The following is a 22,523-nucleotide window of genomic DNA, read 5'->3' on the forward strand; positions in this document are numbered from 1 at the left end:
TCAGCAAGAACACCTAGGGCAAGGAAGACATGGATCAAAAATAGAGTATCTCACATCAGCAGGAAATTGATTGAGATAGACGCAGATACCACAGTTTCCTTACAAATGCTACAGTGCATATAGTGTGGAGAACCCTGAGCAGTGAAAGTGTAGGGAGGAACTTGGAAAGAATTATGAAATACTTTATATTTTATACTTTATTGTCGCCAAACAATTGATACTAGAATGTACAATCATCACAGCGATATTTGATTCTGTGCTTCCCGCTCCCTGGATTACAAACATTAAATATTAAAAATATTAAAAATAGTAAAAATTAGTAAATATAAAAATTTAAATTATAAAGCATAAATAGAAAATAGAAAATTGAAAAGTAAGGTAGTGCAAAAAAACCGAGAGGCAGGTCCGGATATTTGGAGGGTACGGCCCAGATCCGGGTCAGGATCCATTCAGCAGTCTTATTAGAGTTGTAAAGAAGCCGTTCCCAAATCTGGCCATACGAGTCTTCAAGCTCCTGAGCCTTCTCCCAGAGGGAAGAGGGACGAAAAGTGTGTTGGTTGGGCGGGTCGTGTCCTGGATTATCCAGGCAGCACTGCTCCGACAGCGTGCGGTGTAAAGTGAGTCCAAGGATGGAAGATTGGTTTGTGTGATGTGCTGCGCAGTGTTCACGATCTTCTGCAGCTTCTTTCGGTTTTGGACAGGACAACTTCCATACCAGGTTGTGATGCACCCTAGAAGAATGCTTTCTACGGTGCTGCTATAAAAATTAGTGAGGGTTTTAGAGGACAGGCCAAATTTCTTTAGTTTTCTCAGGAAGTAAAGGCGCTGGTGGGCCTCCTTGGCAGTGAACTCTGCTTGGTTGGACCAAGTCAGGCCACTTGTGATATTGACCCCAAGGAACTTAAAGCTTTTGACCTGTTCCACTTGTGCACCACCGATGTAGTAAATTGGGTCGTGCGGTCCGCTACTCCTTCTGAAGTCAACAACAAATTCCTTCGTCTTGCTGACGGTGAGGGATAGGTTATTGTCTTCACACCGTGCCACCAGGTTCTTAATTTCCTCTCTGTACTCAAACTCACCATTACCCGAGATACGGCCTACAATTGTTGTGTTATCAGCAAACTTATATATTGAGATTGATGGAAACTTGGCTACACAATCATGGGTGTACAATGAGTACAGCAGGGGGCTGAGTACACAGCCTTGTGGGGCACTGGTGCTCAGAGTGATTGTAGAGGGGAGCTTGTCCCCTATTTTTACAGCCTGGGTCCTGTCTGTGAGGAAGTTGAAGATCCAGCTGCAGATCTGAGTGCTAAGGCCCAAGTTCCGGAGCCTAGGAATCAGTTTATTTGGAATGATGGTATTAAAGACAGAGCTGTAGTCAATGAAGAGGAGCCTTACGTATGCGTCTTTATTCTCCAGGTGTTCTAAGGAGGAATGTAGGGCCAGAGAGATGGCATCTGCCGTTGACCTGTTGCTCCGGTAGGGGAATTGCAAAGCGTCGAGGTTGACCGGTAGGCTATGGTTGATGTGTGCCATAACCAATCTCTCGAAGCACTTCATAGCAATTGATGTCAGAGCCATAGGTCAATAATCATTCAGGCATGCCACCTTGCTCTTATTCGGCACTGGGATTATCGTTGCCTTCTTAAAACACGAAGGGATCTTAGACTGAAGCAAGGAGCAGTTGAAGGTGTCAGCAAATACTCCAGCTAGCTCGCTTGCATAGGCCCTGGGAACCCATCCTGGGACGCCATCTGGGCCCGTTGCCTTCCTTGGATTTACCTTCAGGAAGGCCCTTCTAACGTCCTCCTCGGTGACGATGAATCTCGATGCCACCAGGTCCGGTTCACCCAGAGGGAGTGGGGTGCTCCTCTTCTGTTCGAATCTTGCATAGGATACGTTAAGTTTGTCAGGAAGAGAAGCGCCACAGTCATTGATAAAGTAGTATATTGCTGATAAAGTCGGCTGGTGTAGTGGCATCAGCAGTGGACTTCAAGGTGAGTGGTCCCCAGTTTGAATCCGGCCAGCTCCTAGCTCCCTTTCCATCCGTGTTGGGTTGAGTGTCGAGATAGCAACTCGGCCTTGGGAAAAAACAGACAAAACGCAAAGCGAATGGCAAGGTTGCCACCCGATGCACCACAAGCCATGGAGAGGAATAAAACTGCCGATAATGCAACACTCCAACAACACTGGACTTCAGTGTCAGTGCAAATTTTGGTGGACAATATTTCCCTGTAACATGAATCCCTTTGTTTTGTGTGGCCTCATCCAAAGCGTTGAGAGTCCCACTAGTTAAGTGACTCTTTCTGAAAAATACTGTTCATGCAATGATTTGACCACTGGAAACCCAGGTCAAGTCAAAATTGGTTAAAATATTTTCACATCTTTCTTTGCACAATTTGTTTTTATCTAAAATAAAGATTTGAAGTGGAGATTTACTGTAGTTCTATGAACTCAACCTTGCTGAATTAGAAAGGCTTAATGCCTTTCATCAAGGGAAAATCAAAGATCATTGGTTTGTTGCCATGGGAATTCTCTTCGCAGAGTTGGGAAGTGGATCAATTTGTTTGGGTTTGTTTTTTGTCCGCTGAAAAGATTACAAATGCCTAACAAATGTGCCTCAAGAAGGCAGCATCCATCACAAGGACTCTCACCATCCAGGACATGGGACACGTCATCCTCTCATTGATAGAGGAACCTGGAAATGCGCATTCAGCTTTTTAAGAACAGTTTCTTCCCCTCCAACATCAGATTTCTGAACAGTCCATGGACCTGTGACTACTAACTCACTTTCTGCCCTCCTTATTTATTTTTGTAACATTTCTGATCACAACTTATTGTAATTTTTATTACTATAAGTTGCTTCTACCAAGCAACAAATTTCACAACATGCATGCAGCGGCCACTGTACTTAATAAAGTGGCCACTGAGTGTATGTTTGTGGTTTTCTGCTGCTGTAGCCCATCCACTTCAAGGTTTGTCATGTTGTGCATTCAGAGATGCTCTTCTACACACCACCGTTATAACACATGGCTATTTGAGTTATTATTATCTTCCTGTCAGCTTGACCCAGTCTGGTCATTCCCCTCTGACCTCTCTCATTAACAAGGCATTTTTGCCTACAGAACTGCTACAAACTAGATTTTTTTTTGTTTGGTTTTGCACCATTCTCTGTAGACTCATGGGAAAATCCCAGGAGGTCATCAGTTTCTGAGATACTCAAACCACCCCATCTGACACCAACAATCATTCCATAATCAAAGTCATTTAGATCACATTTCATCCTCATTCTGATATTTACTATGAGCAACAACTGAACTTTTTGACCATGTCGGCATACATTTTTGCATTGAGTTGCCCTCACATGATAGGCTGATTAGATATTTATATTAACGAGCAGGTGTATAGGTGTACCTAATAAAGTGACCACTGGGTAGTAAACCTGATTCTGATTCTGATCCTGTAAGGCCAATTCAGGTCCTTTTTCCCTGCAGCACTAATGTGGTTGGTTCTTTGTGTAGATCAGGATAGATTCTCATCTTCAGGGAGCTCCCTCATCTATTGTGGAGGGCCCGGTCACAGGGAAGTCACTGCAATGTGTCACTGCATTCATATATGGCCCAAGTGCAGGTCGAGAGACACTGAAGTGGGTTGATAGTTCACTGACTTTAACGTGAACAGAGTTAGAGGGAAAAGAAAACAATAAATGCTAGGCCAAACAAGGCCATTAACTAAAACTCTCGAATAGAAAATGAAGCCAACACTGCGGCTGAAAGGAATAACTAAATATAAAATGAATACTGCTCGTCTTCAGAGTCAGTTGACTCGACAGTCCAATTTTTCAGGCAAGGCCAAATGCAAGCAGGCAGCGAAACATTACTGTACTTTGCTCAAGTCTCGACAAGTACAGTGCTACAATGAAAAGAATGGAGTTAAATACCATCACAATAATTAGCTGACATGTGCATATTCACAAGCACAATCGCCGTATCTGCTGTGCTGCCGAATCCGTGGTTTGAACACAATGACCATTAACTAAGCTGAGGTTGACACCAACTGGGAAATTCAAATCCCTTTGCTTTATTTCCTAACCAGCTAAAGAACACAAGAAAACAAGAGCAGGAGAAATCTACATCTACTTAAAAAAACCTACATCTGCTATTTAATGTGCTCATGCCTGATTTGTCCCAGACCTTAATTCCTCTTCTGTGCCAGTTCCCACAGCCTTGAATTCTTCAATCCTTCCAAAATACCGCATATCTTATCCTCTGAACTAAACTCTACAAGCCTCTCCAGTGTGATTTCAGTGATTCTCCATACTCTCCAAGAAGAAAAGAGAAGGACATTACAAAGATGAAAGGCAGGAGGTATTAGTGGAAATGTGCCAGGCTTTGATAGGATAGAAGTAGAGATATTATGTCCTCCTGAGACAGCTAAGTATGGTGAGATAAAGGGAGGACATTGCACAAGGATGAGTCCCACACAGCTACTTCCTTTCAACCATTCAGTTCCTGAACCAATCTGCACAACCCTAATCACTAGCTCAGTATAACAGCACAATAAGTATGATCAACTTGCACCTCAATGGACTTTGCATTTTTACGTCAACTGTTTAACCCTTTTTAACCCTCCATAAATGCTGCCTAACCTGCTGAGTTCCTCTAGCACTTTATACGTGTTGTTTTTTAACAGATGGTCAGAATCTAGTTTCCAAGGATTCGTTTCTTCCTTTATGCTGTGTCCTTTGATGTAGGCCATCATGGTCTTTCCATCACCGTGATTGTTCTTCACAAATTTTTCTGCGGAAGTGGTTTGCCATTGCCTTCTTCTGGGCAGTGGGTGACCCCAGCCATTATCAATACTCTTCAGAAATTGTCTGCCTGGCATCAGTGGTCACATCTCCAGGACTTGTGATATATGATATGACCATCCACCACCTCCTTCCATGGCTTCACGTGACCCTGATTGGGTGAGAGGGCTAACAAGTGCTATGCCTTGCCCAAGGATGACCTACAGGCTGATGGAAAGAAGGAGCACCTTACACCTCCTTTGGTAGAGGCGTGTCTCCACCCTGCCACCCCTTTTTCCAGGATAAAGATGTAAATATGAGAGGGCATGAATTTAAATTGAGAGGGGGCTAGTTTAAGGGAGATGTATGGGGCATGATTGTGGTAGGTGCATAGAATGACTGCAAAGGATAGTGGTGGAAGAAGATAACAACAATAATGTTCAAGAGGCTTTTAGAAAAATAGCTGAAATATATCCAGAATGGAGGAACATAGAACATGCACAGTCTGAAGAAAATTAGTCAAATTTGGCATAATTTCAGCACATATATTGTGGACAAAAACTTCCATTCCTGCACTGTACTATTCTTGGTACTATGCCTCCACCTCCTCGTCCCCAGCCGTGTGTAACTACTTAGCTGCACTGAGGCTGAGGCTCCGACCTACCCTGGCTGCTCCGGGCCTTTTGCCTGCAGGCTCCATGACTTCTACTCTGCCACGTGCTGAACTGAGGTTGAGGCTGGGGCTTGCTGAGGCTGGGACCTGCTGAAGTTGCTCTGGGTTTCATGCCTGAGGACTCACTGGTTCTAAAGGCTACTTGCTTACTTTTATTGTTTGCACTATTAGTTTATTTCCTCTCTCTACACATTGGGTGTTTGTTGGTCTGCCTTTTTATAGGTTCTTTGGGGGTTTCTTGTTCTGTGACTGCCTGTGAGAGGACAAATCTCAAGGTTGTATAATATATATGCACACTTTGATAATGAATGTACCTTGAACTTTGAACTTTAGTTGTTCTGTTAAAAAAGACATTGCAATATTGTTGGTTCTTTTGCCAATCATCTTCATTTAACGTTCTCTGGTCGTTAATGCCTTGGCCAATGAGAACCTTTTGTCTCTATCAATCATGGTTTCGGAATACTGCAAGAAAAAAAACTCCTATCAGCCTTCCCTGTCCCAAGAAAAATCTCTCCAGCTTCTTCTGCTACCTATGTAACTAAAGTCCCCTGTCAATTCAGCAAATGTTCTCTGCATCCTCTCTAAATTTTTTATAGCTTTCCTAAAGTGTATGGAACATAAGAACATAGTAAGAAAAGAGCCTAATATGCAAATGTAAGAAAGCAGAGGAAAGAACCAAATCAGATCATAGCACTTAATAAATCTATGGATGAAACTCTATTTAATCCACTTTCCTGAGTTCTTAGCCCTCGATTCTACTTGCTATCAAACATCTGTCCATCTCAGTCCAGAAAATATTGAGCAATTAAGCAGCCTCAGCCCTGTAGGTAGAGAATTCTGATGATAGACTCTTGGAGTGGAGGTGTTTCTCCTCCTCTCAGTCTTACACAGACATCAGCTTATCTTCAGTTATGGTTCCCCCACTCTAGCCTCTCCTGCCTGGTTGGATTGTTAAAGGTCAGTGGAGGGTCACTAAAATCTACAGCAGGCTTACCAGAGCAAGTCATTGGAAGGCGATTTGAGGGTTATTGGAAAACCAATGGACTTATTCTGGAAATTCAATGGAACCTCTCAGAGTCAACATCAGTAACTGTAGGAGCAAGGGAGGATGAAGCAGGGACAACATAGACATTTGCAATATTTACAGACAGACAGACATACTTTATTGATCCCGAGGGAAACTGAGTTTCGTTACAGTTGCATCAACCAAGAATAGAGTATAAATATAGCAATATAAAACCATAAATAATTAAATAATAATATGTAAATTATGCCAGATGGAAATAAGTCCAGGACCAGCCTATTGGCTCAGGGTGTCTGACCCTCCAAAGGAGGAGATGTAAAGTTTGATGACCACGGGCAGGAATGACTTCCTATGACTCTCAGTGTTGCATCTCAGTGGAATGAGTCTCTGGCTGAATGTACTCCTGTGCCCAACCAGTACATTATGTAGTGGATGGGAGACATTGTCCATGATGGCATGCAATTTCAGCAGCATTTGTGGGTGGGGGTGTCACATTGCCGGTTAGGTTGCAGCAGTTGGGAACAATTTGAACAGATCATCCTCTTCTTCTCCTCCATACTCTTATCCTGCAGATCTTCCAACTCCCTGGAGCCATATGTATGATTTAGAGGCTGAAAATACTGACTCACTCTGACTTCATCACCTCCTCCATTAAGCATGCATTACTGCACAGTGACAATCCATTGGCTTTGAAATGTATATCAATTAGATCTCCAACAACTGTCTAATGTTCCTTGATGAACCTGCAGTGACTCTTCAGTGACCCCCAAAAGATCATCCTGCAATCATACAATGTCTTACCAATGACTTTCAAATGCTACTCTAATGACATAGTTACAGCTATCCAATAATCGTCCAAAGGCCTTCTGATAGCCTAAGAATACTCACACTAATTGAAAGAAGCTACAGAAAGTTGTAAAATTAGTCAGAGTCATCATGGGTACTAATCTCTGTAGTATCCAAGACAATTTCAAGGAGCAGGGCCTCAGAAAGGTGGTGTCAATTATGAAGGACCCCCTTCACCCAGGACATACCCTCTTCTCACTGTTACCATCAGGTAGGAGGTACAGAAGCCTGAAGGCACACACTCAGTGATTCAGGAACAGTTTCTTCCCCTCTGCCATCCAATTCCCAAATGAACATTGAACCCATGAACACTACCTCACTACTTTTTTTTCTGTTTTTTTACTATTTTTATTTTAACTACTTAATGCACACATATATATTTTTACTGTAATTGATTTATTTATTTATGTACCTGCATTTATCATATATCAGAATCAGAATCAGGTTTATTACCATCGGCATGTGTCGTGAAATTTGTTATCTTAGCAGCAGCTGTTCAATGCAATACATAATATAGAAGAAAAAAAATTATAATAATAAATAAATAAGTAAATCAATTACAGTATAAGTATATTGAATAGATTAAAAATCATGCAAAAAAACTGAAATAATATATATTAAAAAATTGAGGTAGTGTTCAAGGGTTCAATGTCCATTTAGGAATCAGATGGCAGAGGGGAAGAAGCTGTTCCTGAATCACTGAGTGTGTGCCTTCAGGTTTCTGTACCTCCCACCTGATGGTAACAGTGAGAAAAGGACATGCCCTGGGTGCTGAAGGTCCTTAATAATGGATGCTGCCTTTCTGAGACACCATTCCTGAACACTTTGAGGGCTAGTACCCAAGATGGAGCCGACTAAACTTACAACCCTCTGCAGCCCAATGACTTGTTCTCCACAGCCACCTGTAGTAATGAAAAAAATTCTTCCTCATTTCTATTCTCAAGAGACATCCTTCTGTTCTGAGTCTCTGCCCTCTGGTCCTATGTTCCCCCTCTACTGGTAACATCCTTTCCACATCCATTCTATCCAGGCCTTTCAATATTCGATAGGGTTCAATAAGTTTCTCCCTCATTCTTCTAAACCCCAGCGAGTACATGCCCAGTGTGAAATAACCACAGACTGCTATGGGGTCTGCATGCCCTCGCAGGTGGGCTGCAGAACGGGTTCAACAATCACGCTCATGAGTATGCACGTTCCAGCTAATTAGTATTTCAACGTGGTGGTATTCAACTCCTCTCCTCTTGTTTCAGCCTTGTTGAGACTTGACCAAAAGCATAGCAGCATCAACGCTTTCTGCTCCCTGTTGTCCTGGCTCTGGGACAGAAGACTACTGTTCAGAGTGACCCTGATAAGCAACTGTGTTTATTTAGTATTATGCTACTATTGCTGAACCACTGTATCAGTGTTAGCTTTAGTTTGAAAGTTCTAGTTAACAGCTGATTGGCCGAGCATTTATTGTCTTTCCTTTATTTCTGCACAGTTCCTATAAAGTCAATGAACTGTTGATTCGCTTCAGTCTCACTCTCTCGGCACTTGGGCTGTAACCGCACTCCTCAAGTCAGCAAGTGTCAACCAAAGAAAATGGACCAGGCAGAGAGAAAGAGAGCAGCTGACCTTGCCCTTGATGTTCATTAGCCAGATAGAAAAGAAGTTACAGTCAGTTGAAGCTGTGTTGGGAGTAGTGACTCCAGCAATAGGACAGATATTTGCAGAAAGACAATCTCAATCCAGAACGAAGATCGTGGAGGAGAAACTGAAATCAATAGATGCTGGTCTGGCCAACATGTCTCATGCAGTTTAACAGGTAAATTCAGAGCATCAAACCCTGTCGCAACAGGAAGAACAGGTGTCAGCCCTCGCAGCGACGGTTTGGTAACTCACCGCAGACAGCCGAAATCAGGCGGCAGCGACTACTGCTCTCACACCACAAACCAGCAGCCTTTAGCCATGTCAGCCCCACTCCCAGCATCTCCAACGGCTTCGTCAAACGTGACCATTAATGATCTGACTCCCGCAACCGCATCCAGACCAGAACCAAGCAGATACTTTGGTAAGCCCTCCAACTTGAGTTGATTCACCTTTGCTTGGCTTTCCCCGGTTATCTCGATACAACCCATGAATTGATTGGTCCCTAAAGGCGCTCTGAGGTTGGGGACAGGTGTGCAGGTCCAACTGTTTGAGTTCAGCTCAAACCAAAGTCAGCATATCCCGTCCTGTGCTGGCTACTACTGTGGACCTACCGGGCATTCTTACCTTCTTGAGATCTTCAGTAAAAAGAATGACACCTTCCTGCCTCCACACCAGGCATACAAATGCGCCATTGACCTCTTAGTTGGTACTAGTCATCCCCAGGCTGGTTCCTTTCCCCCTCTTATCCTGAAATAGTGGCCATGGAAGAATACATCAAGGAGGCATTGGCCAAAGGGCTTGTCAGTCCGACAACCTCGCCAGCATTGTCAGGCTTCTTTTTTGTAAACAAGAATGATAGCAAGCTCCTTCCCCGTAACACTACACTGAATAACCTCTACTCTCTTCCCCTGTTTGTCTCTGCACTTGAACATCGCCAAGGCCAACCATGTTTTCCAAAATAGTTCCAGGTTCATCTCAGAGAAGGTGACAAATGGAAGGCAGCCTTCAAAACCTCCACTCGCCACTATAAAGATATCTCATGATGACCTTTGATCTGGCCAGCACCTCCACTGTTTCTCAGGCCCTGGAATAATGATGTGCCGTGGTATGTTGAATCAGTTTGTTTTTGTATATATGGGCGACATTCTAATCTATTCCCGCTATCGTCAGGAATACGTCCAGCATGCCTGGATGGTTCTCAGACAGATATCCAAGAATAGCCATTGCAGAAAGTCAGGGAAGTGTGAGTCTATAAAGATCAGGTCTCTTTTGGGGCTATGTCCTCACCCCCTTCCAGTGTTCAAATGGATCCATGTAAAGTTCAGGCCGTCGCAGTCAAACAGGTGAGGCATTTCATGGGGTTTGCAAGCCTTTATAACCGCTTCATTAAAAACTTCATTTCCATTGCGGCCCCTATAAATGCACTCACCAAGAAGACCTCTGCAGGATTCCCGTAGACAAATGAAGTAAACCAGGCATTCTCGGAAATAAAGTGACACTTCACCACTGCTCCAATGATGTAACACCCAGATTCATCCGGGCCATTCATCGTCAAGGTCAGCATTGGAGCGGTTCTCTCCCAGTGCTCTTCTGCAGATTACCGACTGCTTTCCTGTGCCTTTATTTCTCGTCACTTGACTCCTGCATTGTATACCTGCAATGTAAGGAACTGAGAACTTTTGCTTGCCAAAGAGGCCCTGGAACATGGCAACATAGCTGAAGGAGCAGAGCATCAATTTTCGGTATGGACAGACCACAAAAACTTTTCCCACATTTGGGACTCCAAAAGGCTCAACTTCCATCAAGCCCATTGTAATTTCTTCTTCACCCAGTTGTTTAATTTCACCTTCACCTATCATACTGGCAGCAAGAATACCAGAGCCAATGCTCTCCCTGAGGAGCTTGACATGTCTGAGGACAACGCTAATCCAGAACCCATTGTTCCTTGCTCATGCATTGCTGCTCCAGTGATTTCGGGAATAGAGGTGGAGGTGAGGGCCACCCAGCAATCAGGTCCAAGCCAAGGTGGAGGACCTCCCGATCGGGCAGTTTGTCCCTGTCACAGTGCACTGCAGAGTGTTGGAAAACTCCCCTCTGTTCGAACATCCAGGAACTCAACAGACCATGAAATTTATCAGAGATTAATTGGTGACCACCTATGTCTTAGGACATCCATGACTTCATCTTGTACCCAGAACAAGACATCACGACAGCATCCTGAGGCTCTGTTCTGCATGTTGTCCATGTCTCATTGCCCCTGGTTCTGTCTTTCAGTGGATTTTATCACTGGTCTGCCCCATCTGTTGGAACCACAGCCATTCTGGTGGTTGTGGACTGATTCTCCAAGACCACCCACTTCATTGCTATCCCTAAGCTCTTGCTGGCTCGTGAGAATGCCACCCTCATGGTCAGCTCATGTTCCGGCTGCACAGCTTCCCTCAGGATGTAGTGTCTGATTGAGGACCACAGTTTACATCCCATTTTCAGAAGGCCTTCTGTTCTCTTGTGGGAGCCGCAGCCAGCCTCTCCACTGGTTTCCGCCTCCAATCTGACGGCCAGGCTGAAAGAGTGAATCTAGTGCTAGAGGTAACACTGCAGTGCTTTGTATCTGTCCTGGAGCTCCCAATTAGCTTGGGCAGAGATTGCCCACAATAACCCCTGGTTGTCCTCCACAAACATGTCTCCATTTGAATGCCAACAAGAATTCACACCCTAACCAAGTGATTGATGTGATAGTTCCAGCATCTGAACAACAGCAATGCTACAAGCGTACAAGGAGACAGGCCAGGGATTTCTCCACTGAGCACTCAGAAACAACATGCCCGGCAGGCTGATTGGCTCCACTGACAGGTGAAGCCTTTCAAGCCAGGGATGAAAGTCTGGCTGGCATCTACAGATCTTCCTTTTAAAGTTGAGAGCCACAGGTTGGCCTACACTACATGGGGCCATTCGTAGCAGTTTAAACAATCAGTAAGGTGTCATACAGATTGAGCTTATCATTATCAATGAGGATTCACCCAGAGTTCCAGTTTTCCCAGTTCAAGTCAGTGACCATCCACCACCCCCCTCCTGTCAACCTCCCTCCCCCTCCTCCTGTCAACCTCTTTGCTTTGGTGTGGGACTGGGTCCAGTAATTCATGGATTGGCATGGTTAATGTCCTGAGGAACCTTCTTATGCTCAAGCCTATGACACCCTGAACTTGTCTCTCCTCCAAGACTTCAGGTAGACACAGGTCTGTGCTGCCTTGGGAGATGTGCCTTGGGACTTGTCACTACCACGGGCTCTGCCGCAGGGTCTGCGTGCCCTCGCAGGCGGGCTACAGAACAGCTTTGGCAATTACGTTAGTGAGTATGCATGTTCCAGCCAATTAGTGTTTTATTGTGGTTTTATTTAACTCCCATCTTCTCAGTACAGTCTTGTTGAGTCTTGACCAAAGCAATTGTCAATGCTCTCTGTTTACTGTTGTCCTGGTTCCAGGAATAAAGACTACCATTTGGACTAACACTGTTAAAGGAGCAGTATTTATTTAGTATTAAGCTACCACCACCAAGCCACTGTATTGGCATTAGTTTTAGTTTGAAAGTTATGGTTGTCCAAGCGCTTATTGTTATTCCTTTATTTCTGCACAGTTCCTATTAAAGTATGAACTGTTAATCCGTTTCAGTTTCTCTGTCTCTCTCTTTCTTGGCACTTGGGCTATAATGCTCACCTCATGTCTCAGAGCCCTCCAGTCACACACCAGAGACCTTCCAGCCTGACTCTCACATAGCAGCCAACAGTGACAAGGTGTTAATGCCTGGTCCCCATCTTCTGCTCCAGCTGGAAATAAACTGTATGCTTCTCATATCCTACGGCAGGAAGACACACACACTTGCCATGGCAACAGTTACACGTAAGCTCAGTGGCCACTTCATTATGTACCTCGTGTAGATAATAAAGTGTCCACAGAAAATATGTTCTTGGTCTTCTGTTGCTGCAGCCCATCCACTTCAAGGTTCAACATATTTTGTTACCCTGAGGTGCTCTTCTGTACACCACTTTTGTAATGCATAATTATCTGAGTTACTGCCTCCTTCCTGACTGCTTGAACCAGTCTGCCCATTCTCCACTGACCTCTCTCATTAACAAGCATTTTTTTTTCCACAGAACTGCTACTCACTAGATATATATTTTTTTTTGTTTGTTTTTCACACCATTCTCCGTAAACTCTGGTGACTGTTGCATGTGAAAATCCAAGGAAATCTGAGATAATTAAATCGCACTGTCAGGCTCCATGGTCAAAGACATTGAGATCACATTTCTTCCCCATTCTGATGTTTGGTCTCAACCATAAATGAACCTCTTGACCATGCCTGCATGCTTCTGTGCATTGAGTTGCTGCCATGTGATTGGCTGATTCGATATTTGCATTAACAAGCAGGTGTACACGTGTACCTAATAAAGTGGGCACTGAATGCATTGCTAAGGTAATAAATTTGTTCTTACAGTACTGAATCCATCTCTTTGGCATTCTCACACTTAAGTGTCCCTCAGCCAGGAATCAGTGCACAAATTGATTGGCAAATGGCTGCTATTTTTTATACATGTAACGTTGACACCTTTTTATTGTTTTTCAAAAATTGCTGAATGCTGTTAAAGAAATTTACATTTAAAGTGGCATTTCGCAAGCCTTTCTCCACGGCTGCCACTTTCTTTACCATGAGCTTATCTCAATAGTTGCTGCAGCATGGGTTTCAAGATATAGATATAGGCACTGAATGGTTGTTAGCTGAAGCTGTTAATCTACCACAGAAAAAGTGCACTTAAATAAATGCATGACGATGGCAACTTTTATAACTTACACAATATCTCAATTCTTTTTGCAAACAGGAATGTACTTCTGAAAAGAGACCCCTGCTGCATTTAATGATGCAAGTACAGTATCCAGTTTGTGCACAGGGAGATCCCATAAATACCATGATCAGATAAGCTGCATTGGTTGAGGGATATGAATCAGAATCAGGTTTAATATCACCAGCGTATGTCATGAAATTTGTTATTCTAGTGGCTATCACCTGCCTACTTTACTCCTTGCCATCCCCCCAACCTTCTTGTTTTGGCTTCTTCCCCGTTCCTTTCCAGTCCTGCTGAAGGGCCTCGGCCCATCCCAGCCCAAAATATTGACTGTTTCCCTTCCTCCTTAGATCCTGCCTGACTCGTTGAACTGCTTCACCATTTTGTGCTTGTTACTCAAGATTTGCGGCATCTGCAGAATCGCTTCTGATTTCGAAGCGTAGGGTCAAGTTGTCTCAACCTAAAATTTCCACTGTCCATTTACCCCTACAGATGCTGCCTAACCTGTTGAGTCCCGCAAGCATTTATTTTTCCACAGAAGATAATTCCCCAGCTGTTCTTCGAGACCAACCTTGGGCTGCATTTAGGGTGGCATGGTAGTGTAGTGATTAGAACAATGCTTTACAGTCAGGCGATCCAGGTTCAATTCCCGCCACTGCCTGTAAGGAGCTTGTATGTTCTCCTCATGACCATGTGCGTTTCCTCCTGTATATAGTTGCTGTCATTCCCAGTTTCCATTGTTTTTTTTTCTCTAGATTCCTGCAGTTGTAATCTCTTGTGTCTGCGTAGTTATAGTCATAGAGCACTACTGCATTGAAACAGGCCATTCAGCGCATCTAGTCTGTGACTTAATCTTCTGAGACCAGATGCAGGGGAAGGTGGGTGGGTGTGAGGGATGAAGTAAGAAGCTGGGAGGCTATAGGTGGAAGAGGTGAAGGACTGGAGAAGAAAGAATCTGATAGGAGAGGACAGGGGGCCATGGATCTAATAGAATAGGACACTGGAGCATCGATTGTCCATTTCCTAAACTGTTGATGCCTGACCTATTGAGTTTCTCCAACAAATTTTTCATTCATCATGTGCCTTTCTAAAAGCTTCTTAAATTCCACTAATGAATCTGTGTGTGGTGGGGTGGAGATACGTCTCTACCAGAGGAGGTGTAAGGTGCTCCTTCCCTCTGCTAGCCAGCGGATCACCCTTGGACAAGATGTAGCACCTGCTTAGCCCCCTGATCAGGGTTACATGACACCATGCAATCAGGTGGTGATTGGTTATATGAGCAGCTGGTATAACCAGTTCTGGTTATGTGACCATTAACGCCGGGCAAACAATCTCTGAAAAGTATTGGTAATGGCTTGCGGTGCGGGGGCGGGGGGAGGCGTCATCTGTCTTATAATGACAATGCCCAGAAGAAGGCAATGGCAAACCAATTCTGTAGAAAAATTTGCTGCAAGCAATCATGGTTATGGATAGACCATGATCACCTATGTCATATGACACACCACATAATGTAGATGAATGTATCTGCCTCTAATTCCACCCAGAGCAGCATATTCTCTGTGTAAAAAAGTATACCTCTTTCATCCCCCCCCCCTACACTTTCTGTTAATCATTTTCAAATTATTCTCCCTTGTATTAGAACAGAAGGCAGATCTTTATAGTTCTGGAGATGATCCTACTAAGACCCATTTGCATGACTGGCTATTCTTAGACACTTTGAATCGAACGCCAGACATGTTGCAAAAACCGAGAAGCTTAATTAATAATGCTCCTCTCTAAACCCCTCCTTTATCCCTTCTAAGTTTGCTTTTTTTTCTATGGGTGGCCGCATTATTCTAGATTAGCTTAGATAAATACGACTGCCATGTTTTGGATGCTTCAGTGAACAAGACACCCAGAGACGCAATTGTTCCTTTGAACAGCAACTTCTTGACCCTCTAGGAAAGTACTGGTTATCCTTGCAGTATATGAGGATGTAAATATGCAAGTGAGTCATCTATGCGACATTGTTACACAGCTGTTTGTATGACATAGTAAAGGTAATTGTCAACAGTCTTTATTTAAGGAGTTAACGCACACTCAGTAGCCACTTTATTAGATACGCCTGTACACTTGCTCGTTAATGCAAATAGCTAATCATGTGGCAATCAAATGCATAAAAGCAAGCAGACATGGTCAAGAGTTTCAGTTGTTTTTCAGAACAAACATCAGAATGGGGAAGAAATGTGATCTAAGTGACTTTGACTGTGAAATGATTATTCGTGCTAGACAGGCTGGTTGAGTATCTCAGAAAATGCTGATCTCCTGGGATTTTCACGCACAGCAGTTTCCAGAGTTTACAGAGAATGGTTGTGAAAATCAATAAACGTCCAGTGAGTGACAGTTCTGCTCTGTGGGAAAAAAATGTCTTGTTCATGGGAGAGGTCAGAGGAGACTGGGCAGACTGGTTTAAGCTGGCAGGAAGGCGACAGTAACTGAAATAGCCGTGTGCTCCAACAACGGTGTGCAGAAGAGCATCCCTGAATGCTTAACATGTCAAAACTTGAAGTAGATGGGCTACAGCAGCAGAATAAAGTGGCCACTGAGTGTAAAGTGAGCCATAAATGTGATATAGTTACACAGCTGTTTACATGACATAGTGAAGGTTATTGTAAACAGTGTTTATTTAAGGAGTTAACATAGGTTATGATGCCCTCAATGTTGTGTTGAGTTTACTTGAAGCAGTACACAGCCACATTTCAATCAGGATACCCACATTCCGCCCCAGTTGCAATTGGCAACAAGGACAGCGCAAGGAAAGAAAGTTTGATGAATAACAATGGGGAAAAGACAAAAAAAGGCACAGGGCAGCACAGTAGCGTAGTAGTTAGCACAATGCTTCATAGTACAGACAAACCAGGTTCAGTTCCTACCGTTGTCTGTAAGGAGTTTGTACATTCTCCCCATGATTTCTGGTTTTCCCCTGAGTTCTTTGGTTTCCTCCCAGAGTCCAAAGATGTAATGGGTGGTAGGTTAATTTGTCATTGTAAATTGTCCCGTGATCAGGATAGGATTAAATTGGGAGATCGCTGGGTGGTGTGGCTCAAACAGCCGGAACGGCCTATTCCGTGCAGTATCTCAATAAATAAATAAACCATTTGGGAAAAACAATTAATTCATCAAATCTACTGAGATTTCTCAGCTTTACAGTCAGAGTAAAGAACACCCAGAATGTTGCAAAAGCTCAGCTGCTCAGGTAGCAACTACAAAAACGGAAAGCAACTTAGCATTTCAGTTTGAAAACCCTTCATTGACCTTTCGATCTGAACCATTAACTCTGTTTCTATTTCCACAGATGCTACCCGACCTGCAGAGAGCTTCGAGCAGTTTCTATTTTACTTCAGGTTTCTAGCGGTTAATTTTTTTGGATTTTCATTTTGCTGGGAAGGGGAAAAGGCTGGGGAATCACAGTAAGTCGGTAATATCAAGTACCAAAGCAAGTAGCAATGGAAAACTCAGCAGTACTGTGAGAGACAGAGGGAGGAAAATGAGTAGAGACTTAAGCACAAGAGAATAGGACTTGGTATCAAAGTTTCTGTGCAATGGTGTCACTGTTTAGGTAAGATAAAGAACAAAATGGCAGATCATGAGTAGAATGGGCATACTGCACATACAGCCTAGATATGTGCAAGGAATATGTGGATCCTCTGCAGCATGTACAGGGAGAATGGAAATGCTTTTCAAATATTCAAAGATTCAAAGTACATTTATTATCAAAGTATGCATCCAGTATACAACCCTGAGGTTCATCTTCCCGCAGACAGCCACGAAACAAAAAAAAACTATGCAACCTGTTCAAAGAGGAACGTCGAGCTCCACCCCCCCCCACACACACACACACACACACACACACACACACACACACAAGTAAAAATCAAATCACGCAGACTGCAAAAAAGAGTGAAAAACACAGGATATAAAACACAAAATCGAAAGAGTCCGCGAGAGAGAGAGAGAGAGACCATCACACACAGGCACCTTCCTTCGAAAGCAGCGAGCGAGAGGAAGAGAAAGACTGTTACAGACATACAGCTTCCCCCAGCAGCGGTGAGCAAGAGGCTGTAGACGGCGATGAACGTCCCCTCGCTTTCCGTTCGCGCTCTCAAGATTTCACTGCACGTGGTACCTTATAAGTTGATGCTCATAGTGAAAATTGTTAAAGAGCATAATATTACAAAAAGACTGTAAGAAGGCTAATCTATAATTCAATATTTGCTCTGAGATATATTCCATGATTATTAATCCAGTCGTCCCTCAGAAAGCCTGAAGATGTTTTATTCTCAGAATCTGAGCAGAAGTTGGCAGCTCACTTCAGTTTACAGTCTCTAAAAAAAAAACAAATTTGGCACGAGGAATAAAATGGCAGGACAAACAGCCAACAACTAATTATTGGAGTAAACAACTTATCAAGATATTGGTGAATTATTAAATCCTTGCCACGGGATAGATGGTGAACGGCTTATACAAAAGGAAGAGACTGTCCAAATATTTATGCACACGGAACCTTACACTTCAACTGACCCTCAAAATTGCAAATTTGGAGGCAGTTTCAGTGGAATGGCGCAGGTTTTCAACTGGATTGCGGTGAGCACTAACATCACTATAGTGAGAGAGCGAGGCTTCCCTCAGTCAGGGTCAACCATTGATCTTGCATACCAGCTGTCTAGATATGCAAGCCAGGGCAGTACGATACGGAGAGCAAGCTGTTGCCCGTGTAGCAAGCTCCCCCTCTCCACGCATCTGATGAACCCAAAGGAATTACAGAGACTGATACAGTTTGGTCCCAGCAGCGTCGCAGGAGATGCCAGTCTGTGTTGAACTCAACAGATTTTCCCCTCAGGGTTTACTCCAAAAGCCTTCCCCATGAGTGGGTATAGCCACAAGGCAGCGCAGGTTTGAGATCAGAGCTTTACTTCTCCTAGATGAGCCACCAACCACAGCTGATGAGCCCCATCTGCCCGAAGCAACTGGTTTTTAAGAAGCTAGCATCCCACCTTTACCCCGTCTCCTGTCAGTAGAAAAGACTCCATCGGGCTTCGCAACTAGGCTGCATGCGAAGTGCAGGAGCTGGACATGGTTATCAGAGGTATTTGAGACTCGTGCAATTGGGAGCATCTAGTAAGTAGTGGGAGTTTATCCCCTCTACCTCCCCTGGCTTTGATAATCTTAAAGTGCAATCTAACCAATCTGCCAGTAGACCCAATTAACATTGACTGCAAACATATTGATTTTAGGCCTGTTTTGTGTAACTTTCTTTCATAGGTGGATATGAAAGGCGGCACATACACTCAGTAGTCATGTTATTATGTACCTAATAAAGTGGCCACTGAGTGTATATTCTTGATCCTCTGCTGCTGTAGCCCATCCACTTCCACATTCGACGTGTTGTGTATTCAGGGTTACTCTTCTGCACACCACTGTTGTAACACACTGTTATTTCAGTTATTGTTTTCTTCCTGTCAGCTTGAACCAGTGTGATCATTTTCCTCTGACCGCTCTCATTGATAAGGTTTTTTTACCCATAAAACTGGCGCTTTTGTTTCTCACACCATTCTCTGTAAGCTGTAGAGACGGTTGTCCAGGAAAATCCCAGGAGACCAGCAGTTTGCGAGATACTCACACCACCCCATCTGGCACCGACAAACATTCCATGAGTCAAAGTCAGATCACATTTCTTCTCCATTCTGATGCTTGGTCTGAACAGCAACTGAATTTCTTGACCATGTCTGCAAACTTTTATGAGTGAGTTGCTACTGCATGATTGGCTGATTGGATATTTGCGTTAATGAGGAGGCATACCTAATAAAGTGGCCTCTGTGTCAATACTCTCAGACAAATGTATTCCTCAATCATTATCAATGCGTTCATTGTAATTGTGCAATATTGTTCAGACTGACTCATTGAACTTCAGAAGTACTCAGTTGAGTGTACAAACCTCTGGATTTTTAAGATGCATGAAAAGGATTCTCAAATAATCTCCTGAAAGATTGTGAAAGGCTGTGCTGGACTCCCCAACCATAAGAAATAGTTTCTCCATATTATCTCATCACTACTCCTTGGATTAAGTCACTTTTAATTACCTTGTGTGCCAGCCGATGGTGTAGTGACTTTGAGGCGAGTGGTCTCAGGTTCGAATCTGGCCAGCCCCTTGCACGCTTTCCACCCGTGCTGGATTGAGCGTTGATCTAGCAACTCGGCCTCGCCAAAAAACAGTCAAATGCACTGGAAACAGCAAAAAACGCCGCCCAATGCACCTCGAGGAATGAAAAGGAGCAACAACAAATTACCTTGTGTGCAGCAACACATCGAGCATTGGACTAAAATGTAACCAAAACAAAAGGAACAGTCCTGTGGGAGATCCTTCCTGTGCTCCTCTCGCGTCTCAAGCTTTCACACAAAACCAAAAACACTTTGCTAATTTGATTACGTACAAAACAACTATCCATCATCTCCCATTGTGCCTAAAATATATGAGGTGAGTAAATTAAATGTTGCTGGTCTCTGCAGCACAATTGGACCACATTGCAAAATAACATTGTGTTTTTTATCATCAGTTAAGCTTGGCTCGAAGGGCTGCTGAGCGTGTATTGGGATGAAAATAGATTTAATATTTATGCCAACAACTTTAGGCATGAGTGCTTCCCAAAATATAATTGGTGATCTAAATAGAAGAATTGATGTGGGCCAATAATCTGCTTTATTTTATAACCACTCCATGCGAGGTAGTCTCGGCTTTACGCCTGTAATAGTGATGCTCTTGGGATAGAGTTCTAAGGCTTGGATGTATAGCATAGGAGTTTGAATCCCACAACTTCACTCAGAGGGTTGGTAAGAGTGTGGAATGAGCTGCCTGCGTAAGTGGTGGATGCAAGTTTGATTTCAATATTTATAAGACCATAAGACAGGATCAGAATTAGGTCATTTGGCCCATCGAGTCTGCTCCACCATTCAATCATGGCTGATCCTTTTCTCCCCTCCTCAGCCCCACTCCCCAACCTTCTCCCCGTAACCTTTGATGCCGTGTCCAATCAAGAATTGATCAAGCTCTGCCTTAAATGCACCTAACGACCTGGCCTCCACAGCTGCAAATGGTAATAAATTCCACAAATTCACCACCCTCTAGCTCAAGAAATTTCTCCGCATCTCTGTTTTAAATGGACGCCCCTCTATCCTGAGGCTGTGCCATCTTGCCCTAGACTCCTCCACCATGGGAAATACCCTTTGAACATCTACTCTTTCTAGACCTTTCAACATTCAAAAGGTTTCAATAGGATTCCCCCTCAACCTTCTAAATTCCAGTGAGTACATACCCAGCGCCATCAAACATTCCTTGTATGATAACCCTTTCATTCCTGGAATCATCCTTGTGAACCTTTAAGAAAAGTTTGGATAGGTACATGGGTGGGAAGGGTATGGAGGGCAATGTTCTGGGTACAGGTTGATGGGACTAGGTAGATTAATGATTTAGCATGAGCTAGATGGGCCAAAGGGCCAGTTTCTGTGCTGTAGTGTTCTATAATTTTGATCTTTAATGAAAATTTGGAAATATAATCTGATATGATTAGCACAGTCAGAATATCACAGAAATCTATCTTATGTACATCAGGGAAAGAAGTCTCCAGCCTTACCCAGTTTGGACCTATGTAAGCTCTAGTCCTACAGCAATGTGGCTGTGTCCTTCCTGGAAGCAAATTCTAATGTTGCAACTGTGGAGAGTCAACATTGAGAGATAGGGATCCCATCATATTCAAAGTCAATCATAATCAATCTCATTCAAGACTGTGAGCATTATTCCATCTCAGAGTTCATCCCAGGCATATCCATCCATAGTATCAGCAGTATTTACAGTATATACAAATTCAAAGGTACATTGATCATTCAGAAACCTGATGTCGAAAGGGAAAAAGGTGTTCTTAAAAATTGAGTGTGTGTCTTCAGGCTCCTGTACCACTTCCCTAATAGTAGCACCCAGAAGAAGGTATGTCCTGGGTGATGGAGGATTTTTAATGATGGTTGCTATTGCCAGTGATGGGGCTGACTGAGTTTTCAGCCGTTTGCAGCTCTCTCTGATCATGTGCAGTGGCTCCTCCATACCAACCAGTGATGCAACCATTTAGAATGCTCTCTATGGCACATCTGTAGAAGCTTGTTGGAGTCTTGGGTGACATGAAGGTGGTGGGCTGAAGGGATTATTTCTTTGCTCTGTACTTCGATGAAAGCTTTGACCTAGCAAAGAAATTGCAGAAGAGATGACATTTTATGGAATGGAGCAGGAATTTGCAAGAATGTGCAGAGTTAAGTATACTTTTACAGAACTACAATGAGTTTGTTATCACTATCACTATTATCTTTAATGATCCAAGTGTGCAGGGAATAAGAGTATTGCGGATGAATGTTATAAACTCTAAGTGCCATGGAATGTATTAACTTGTTTCTAATTCCTGCAACTCATAAGTAGTCGCGAGTATCGAGAGGACCAAAGACTTTGAACATTATTGAATATTCTCTCCATTCTGTCTGTAACCCGAGGTCAGAGTTTCATTAACAATGGGAGGAAGATTAAATCGTGTTGCAGCATTGGCTTTGCTGATGCACTGAAGATTTCAGGCAATAATTACAATAGCACAGGAGCACAAGACAGATGTAATGCAAATAAACTATCCATACTTCGTGTGATTTTTACCTT

Source organism: Mobula hypostoma, chromosome 8 (assembly GCF_963921235.1).
Source record: "Mobula hypostoma chromosome 8, sMobHyp1.1, whole genome shotgun sequence".
NCBI lineage: Eukaryota > Metazoa > Chordata > Chondrichthyes > Myliobatiformes > Myliobatidae > Mobula > Mobula hypostoma.